Below are 8,012 nucleotides of genomic sequence, written 5' to 3'. Positions count from 1 at the left end.
TGTTTTATGAGTACTACATGGTAGAAAACACTTGTTTTATGAGTACTACATGGTAGAAAAGTTGTTTGTTATCACCTTTGCCAAGTAGTTGAAGCTTTTTAAATCTGGTTTTAGGGTGACCAAGCTCGAGTCCTTGCACAGTTTCCCTGTTGAAGTGTATTGTTTCTCTGTTCAAGCCACGGGTTCATAACAGTAGCTGATTTTGAACTGAGCTGTAGAGAAGGGAGTTAAATGACCGGCTTTGCTCTGTGTGTGTGGAAAGCAAGACAGTGGCAGGACATTCCAATGTTTTGCTCTTGTATGTTCTATAGCATTTTACCTATAAAGAAGGGATGTTTCTTTTTCATGTTAATTTAATATATGATTTTATTTGTATTGAGATGGAGAGATTATGGCCATGGCTTTTGCACATGCTACATAGATGGATAGTCTTCTCCCCGCTAACTGATGGGACCCCTTACTTCCAGACCTGGGTTCAAATAGTAGTCGAAATCTTTCATACGGTTTCAGCATTTGCTTTAGCCTGCCAGGAGTGCCATATGGATGGGTTTTGCTGTTTTGAGATTATTCTATTGGTTAATAACAGCAGCTAAAGTATTTGAAATGATTTTGAATACTATTTGAACCCAGGTCTGCTTCGTGAACACATCGGCTAGGTGAGTGAGTATCTGTACATGCATGTTGCTGTTTTAGTTTTAATTGGCTGTTAGTGTTTCACGTCGAGGAAGTCGACGGTGAGCGTAGCGACTCATTCTGTAAAAACAGATGTCTTCGGTGGTCCTGTATGTACAGACAATGTGTGTCCCAAAAGGCACCCTGTTCCCCATAATGCACCATAGGGAATAGACACATACATTCCTCCTGCAGCTGGTTTGCAGAATTGTGTGAGGTTTATCAGCAGCTTTCTGTCCTTTGACACAAGTCTCCTGGCTGGTGATGATGGACGAGAAGAGGACCAGGGGACTAAAAGACTGGGGGTACGTTCCAAATGGCACCCTATTCCGTATATGGTGCACTATTTTTGACCACTGCCCCATTGAGATCTGGTCATAGGTAGTGCACTATGTAGGGAATAGGTTGCCCTTTGGGAGGCGTTATGGTTTTTGTCTATATGTATGCCTATGCCCTTTCTCATTCCGGTGTTAAAGTTAAGTTTGCTTTTCATTTCAGTGGAATTCACTGTTGTTGTATGTGGTTGTTTGGCCTTTTACTGTACGAGTAAATTGAATACTGACAAGTCTACATTTGTTGTTTCCTTGTTTTGCTGTCAGATGTATTTTAAACTGTTAGGTGACATTTCTTCAAATATATGTTCTATGTGTAGTGCTTATTCATATGGAGAAATCTCAAACCGATTTGAAGCAGACTAGCCACGAACATCGGAGACATTCATTAAGCCCAGAGCTAGGCTCTTCAACCCAGTTTTTGGTAAGAGCAGGACTCTCCAACCCTGTTCCTGACCAGAGCAGGACTCTCCAACCCTGTTCCTGACCAGAGCAGGACTCTCCAACCCTGTTCCTGGCCAGAGCAGGACTATCCAACCCTGTTCCTGACCAGAGCAGGACTCTCCAACCCTGTTCCTGACCAGAGCAGGACTCTCCAATCCTGTTCATGGCCAGAGCAGGACTCTCCAACCCTGTTCCTCGCCAGAGCAGGACTCTCCAACCCTGTTCCTGACCAGAGCAGGGCTCTTCAACCCGGTTTTTGGTAAGAGCAGGACTCTCCAACCCTGTTCCTGACCAGAGCAGGACTCTCCAACCCTGTTCCTGACCAGAGCAGGGCTCTCCAACCCTGTTCCTGACCAGAGCAGGACTCTCCAACCCTGTTCCTAGCCAGAGCTGGGCTCTTCAACCCTGTTCATGGTCAGAGCAGGACTCTCCAACCCTGTTCCTGACCAGAGCAGGACTCTCCAACCCTGTTCCTAGCCAGAGCAGGACTCTCCAACCCTGTTCCTGACCAGAGCAGGACTCTCCAACCCTGTTCCTAGCCAGAGCAGGACTCTCCAACCCTGTTCCTGACCAGAGCAGGACTCTCCAACCCTGTTCCTGACCAGAGCAGGACTCTCCAACCCTGTTCATGGCCAGAGCAGGACTCTCCGACCCAGTTTTTGGTAAGAGCTGGGCTCTTCAACCCGGTTTTTGGTAAGAGCAGGACTCTCCAACCCTGTTCCTCGCCAGAGCAGGACTCTCCAACCCTGTTCATGGCCAGAGCAGGACTCTCCAACCCTGTTCTTCACCAGAGCAGGACTCTCCAACCCTGTTCCTCGCCAGAGCAGGACTATCCAACCCTGTTCCTGACCAGAGCTGGGCTCTTCAACCCTGTTCATGGTCAGAGCAGGACTCTCCAACCCTGTTCATGGCCAGAGCAGGACTCTCCGACCCTGTTCCTCGCCAGAGCAGGACTCTCCAACCCTGTTCCTGACCAGAGCTGGGCTCTTCAACCCGGTTTTTGGTAAGAGCAGGACTCTCCAACCCTGTTCCTGACCAGAGCTGGGCTCTTCAACCCTGTTCATGGTCAGAGCAGGACTCTCCAACCCTGTTCATGGCCAGAGCAGGACTCTCCGACCCTGTTCCTCGCCAGAGCTGGGCTCTTCAACCCGGTTTTTGGTAAGAGCAGGACTCTCCAACCCTGTTCCTCGCCAGAGCTGGGCTCTCCAACCCTGTTCCTGACCAGAGCAGGACTCTCCAACCCTGTTCCTGGCCAGAGCAGGACTATCCAACCCTGTTCATGGCCAGAGCAGGACTCTCCAACCCTGTTCCTGACCAGAGCACGACTCTCCAACCCTGTTCTTGGCCAGAGCAGGACTCTCCAACCCTGTTCCTGACCAGAGCAGGACTCTCCAACCCTGTTCCTGACCAGAGCAGGACTCTCCAACCCTGTTCCTCGCCAGAGCTGGGCTCTCCAACCCTGTTCCTGGCCAGAGCAGGACTCTCCAACCCTGTTCCTGACCAGAGCATGACTCTCCAATCCTGTCCCTCGCCAGAGCAGGACTCTCCAACCCTGTTTCTGACCAGAGCAGGACTCTCCAACCCTGTTCCTGACCAGAGCAGGACTATCCAACCCTGTTCCTGACCAGAGCAGGACTCTCCAACCCTGTTCCTGACCAGAGCAGGACTCTCCAACCCTGTTCCTGACCAGAGCAGGACTCTCCAACCCTGTTCCTGACCAGAGCAGGACTCTCCAACCCTGTCCCTCGCCAGAGCAGGACTATCCAACCCTGTTTCTGGCCAGAGCAGGACTATCCAACCCTGTTTCTGGCCAGAGCAGGACTCTCCAACCCTGTTTCTGGCCAGAGCAGAACTCTCCAACCCTGTTCCTGACCAGAGCAGGACTCTCCGACCCTGTTCCTCGCCAGAGCAGGACTCTCCGACCCTGTTCCTCGCCAGAGCAGGACTATCCAACCCTGTTTCTGGCCAGAGCAGGACTCTCCAACCCTGTTCCTGGAGAGCTACCATCCTGTAGGTTTTCACTCCAACCCTGTTCCTGGAGAGTTACCATCCTGTAGGTTTTCACTCCAACCCTGTTCCTGGAGAGCTACCATCCTGTAGGTTTTCACTCCAAACCTGTTCCTGGAGAGCTACCATCCTGTAGGTTTTCACTCCAACCCTAATGTAGCACATCTGATTCTAATAATTAGCTGGTTAATAAGCAGAATCAGGTTAGTTGGAGCAAACACCTACAGATCGGTAGCTCTCCAGGAACAGGGTTGGAGCAAACACCTACAGATCGGTAGCTCTCCAGGAACAGGGTTGGAGCAAACACCTACAGATCAGTAGCTCTCCAGGAACAGGGTTGGAGCAAACACCTACAGATCGGTAGCTCTCCAGGAACAGGGTTGGAGCAAACACCTACAGATCGGTAGCTTTCCAGGAACAGGGTTGGAGCAAACACCTACAGATCGGTAGCTCTCCAGGAACAGGGTTGGAGCAAACACCTACAGATCGGTAGCTCTCCAGGAACAGGGTTGGAGCAAACACCTACAGATCAGTAGCTCTCCAGGAACAGGGTTGGAGCAAACACCTACAGATCGGTAGCTCTCCAGGAACAGGGTTGGAGCAAACACCTACAGATCGGTAGCTCTCCAGGAACAGGGTTGGAGCAAACACCTACAGATCGGTAGCTCTCCAGGAACAGGGTTGTTATTTGTATTTATTATGAATCCCCATTAGCTGCTACCAAGGCAGCAGCTACTCTTCCTGGGGTTTATTATGAATCCCCATTAGCTACTACCAAGGCAGCAGCTACTCTTCCTGGGGTTTATTATGGATCCCCATTAGCTACTACCAAGGCAGCAGCTACTCTTCCTGGGGTTTATTATGAATCCCCATTAGCTGCTACCAAGGCAGCAGCTACTCTTCCTGGGGTTTATTATGGATCCCCATTAGCTGCTACCAAGGCAGCAGCTACTCTTCCTGGGGTTTATTATGGATCCCCATTAGCTGCTACCAAGGCAACAGCTACTCTTCCTGGGGTTTATTATGGATCCCCATTAGCTGCTACCAAGGCAACAGCTACTCTTCCTGGGGTTTATTATGGATCCCCATTAGCTGCTACCAAGGCAGCAGCTACTCTTCCTGGGGTTTATTATGGATCCCCATTAGCTGCTACCAAGGCAGCAGCTACTTTTCCTGGGGTTTATTATGAATCCCCATTAGCTACTACCAAGGCAGCAGCTACTCTTCCTGGGGTTTATTATGGATCCCCATTAGCTGCTACCAAGGCAGCAGCTACTCTTCCTGGGGTTTATTATGGATCCCCATTAGCTGCTACCAAGGCAGCAGCTACTCTTCCTGGGGTTTATTATGGATCCCCATTAGCTGCTACCAAGGCAGCAGCTACTCTTCCTGGGGTTTATTATGGATCCCCATTAGCTGCTACCAAGGCAACAGCTACTCTTCCTGGGGTTTATTATGGATCCCCATTAGCTGCTACCAAGGCAACAGCTACTCTTCCTGGGGTTTATTATGGATCCCCATTAGCTGCTACCAAGGCAGCAGCTACTCTTCCTGGGGTTTATTATGGATCCCCATTAGCTGCTACCAAGGCAGCAGCTACTTTTCCTGGGGTTTATTATGAATCCCCATTAGCTACTACCAAGGCAGCAGCTACTCTTCCTGGGGTTTATTATGGATCCCCATTAGCTGCTACCAAGGCAGCAGCTACTCTTCCTGGGGTTTATTATGGATCCCCATTAGCTACTACCAAGGCAGCAGCTACTCTTCCTGGGGTTTATTATGGATCCCCATTAGCTGCTACCAAGGCAGCAGCTACTCTTCCTGGGGTTTATTATGGATCCCCATTAGCTACTACCAAGGCAGCAGCTACTCTTCCTGGGGTTTATTATGGATCCCCATTAGCTACTACCAAGGCAGCAGCTACTCTTCCTGGGGTTTATTATGGATCCCCATTAGCTGCTACCAAGGCAGCAGCTACTCTTCCTGGGGTTTATTATGGATCCCCATTAGCTGCTACCAAGGCAACAGCTACTCTTCCTGGAGTCCGGCAAAATTAAGGCAGTTTATACAATTTTAAAAACATTACAATACATTCACAGATTTCACAACACACTGTGTGCTCTCAGGCCCCTACTCCACCACTACCACATATCTACAATACAAAATCCATGTGTACGTGTGTGTGTAGAGTGCATATGTTATTGTGTGTGTAGAGTGCATATGTTATTGTGTGTGTGTGTGTGTGTGTGTGTGTGTGTGTGTGTGTGTGTGTGTGTGTGTGTGTGTGTGTGTGTGTGTGTGTGTGTGTGTGTGTGTGTGTGTGTGTGTGTGTGTGTGTGTGTGTGTGTGTGTGTGTGTGTGTGTGTGTGTGTGTGTGTATGGTGCATATGTTATTGTGTGTGTGTGGACAGAACAGAACACACATCATGACAAGAGACACAACACTACATATAGAGAGACCTAAGACAACAACAGGATCTTGCTATTATCATTGCGTTTACTTGATAGCTACCTACACAAATAGCTAGCTAGAACAAAGTGTTAATAAGATAAATTCATTTAAAAAGATTAAAAGCAATACAAATAATTTATAACTTGCATTAATAACGATAAGGCCAAAAAGTCTATGCCGCTTTGATCTCAAACATGAGAGTTCTGCAACCGGGCCAGCTTCTGTTTCAAATGTTCACTTTTCCTCCTTAGCTGCTCTTTGAAGTTGACAAGTCTGTGTAGGCCACAGACAACAGCACAAAGGGCAAGCAGGTAGAGACAACAATACATCTTGCAAAGCAGCCACAACTGTCAGTAAGAATGTCCATGATTGAGTCTTTGAATGAAGAGATTGAGATAAAACTGTCCAGTTTGAGTGTTTGTTGCAGCTCGTTCCAGTCGCTAGCTGCAGCGAACTAAAAAGAGGAGCGAACCAGGGATGTGTGTGCTTCAGGGACCTTTAACAGAATGTGACTGGCAGAACGGGTGTTGTATGTGGAGGATGAGGGCTGCAGTAGATATCTCAGATAGAGGGGAGTGAGGCCTAAGAGGGTTTTATAAATAAGCATCAACCAGTGGGTCTTGTGACGGGTATAAAGAGATGACCAGTTTACAGAGGAATATAGAGTGCAGTGATGTGTCCTATCAGGGGCATTGGTGGAAAATCTGATGGCCGAATGGTAAAGAACATCTAGCCGCTCGAGAGCACCCTTACCTGCCGATCTATAAATTATGTCTCCGTAATCTAGCATTTGTAGGATGGTTTATTTGAGGAGGAGGGTTTACTCTCCAGGTCTTTAACCGTTTTCCAGAACTTCTTGGGGTTAGACCCACAGAGAGAGAACTGCTCCTTACAGTAACTATCTTTGGCCTTACGGATATCCTGAGTGCACTTATTTCTCATTTGCCTGAACGAGAGCCAGTCAGCCTGAGTATGCGTGTGCCGAGCCTTTCACCAAATATAATTCTTGAGGTGGAGTAACTCTGCTAGATCGCGGTCGAACCACTTGATGTGGAATAGAGTTCCATGTAGTCATGGCTCTATGTAGTACTTTGCACCTCCCATGGTCTGTTCTGGACTTGGGGACTGTGAAGAGACCTCTGGTGGCATGTCTTGTGGGGTATGTATGGGTGTCCGAGCTGTGTGCCAGTAGTTCAAACAGACAGCTCGGTGCATTCAACATGTCAATACCTCTCACTAATACAAGTAGTGATGAAATCAATCTCCTCCCCTTTAAACCAGGAGAGATTGACATGCATATTATTAATGTTAGCTCTCTGTGTACATCCAAGGGCCAGCCGTGCTGCCCTGTTCTGAGACAATTACAATTTTCCTGAGTCCCTTTTTGTGGTACCTGACCACACAGTGGTCCAGGTATGACAAAACCAGGGCCTGTAGGACTTGCCTTGTTGATAGTGTTGTTATGAAGGTAGAGCAGCGCTTTATTATGGACAGACTTCTCCACATCTTAGCTACTGTTGAATCAATATGTTTTGACAGGTTACTCTAAGCTTTTTAGTCACCTCAACTTGCTCAATTTCTACACTATTTATTACAAGATTCAGTTGAGGTGATGATTTTTGTCCCAAATGTAAATGCTTTTAGTTTTGGAAATATTTAGGACTAACTTATTCCTTGCCATGCACTCTGAAACGATGTAGTAGTGTTTCACCTCCCAGTCGGAGAGACCTGAATCAGAGCAATATGTTTAGAATATGAATATACATTCTAGATATATGGTTCTGATTCAGACAAACAATTCATTTTCTATTATGACTTAACAGTAGAATCAAACAGGAGCCTACTTTTTGAATCGCCGGTCATTTCACGGAAGCTCTATAAAAGAATCCCCAACCAAGAGGTCTATGAGAACCGGGACACGAGACTTGACAGTTTGGGGTTTGTGGCACACTTCTGTTTAATAATAGTGACTTATTCATTTTCTTCAGTCAGAGAATGAATTTGATTGAGCGTATCCCATTTTTTACTTCCCCTTGACCTCTGTCCACAGCATGTGCTTATACATAGCCCAACCCTCCAACCATCCCTCCAACAAACCCTCCAAC

At 47.7% G+C, this 8,012-nt stretch overlaps 1 long non-coding RNA gene across 1 annotated transcript; it reads right to left on the bottom strand.

Moving 5' to 3' along the window:
- Positions 1-3,669: 3,669 nt before the first annotated feature.
- Positions 3,670-4,267, bottom strand: LOC127927322 (uncharacterized). Its single transcript, XR_008126944.1, has 3 exons — positions 4,021-4,267; positions 3,892-3,977; positions 3,670-3,762 (listed from the first exon to the last, which is right to left on the bottom strand). It is a non-coding gene; the product is annotated as an uncharacterized LOC127927322 (long non-coding RNA).
- Positions 4,268-8,012: the final 3,745 nt, after the last annotated feature.

The sequence above is a fragment of the Oncorhynchus keta genome, unplaced genomic scaffold (genome assembly GCF_023373465.1).
Source record: "Oncorhynchus keta strain PuntledgeMale-10-30-2019 unplaced genomic scaffold, Oket_V2 Un_scaffold_12605_pilon_pilon, whole genome shotgun sequence".
NCBI lineage: Eukaryota > Metazoa > Chordata > Actinopteri > Salmoniformes > Salmonidae > Oncorhynchus > Oncorhynchus keta.
This window is presented reverse-complemented; position numbering and strand designations above follow the sequence as displayed.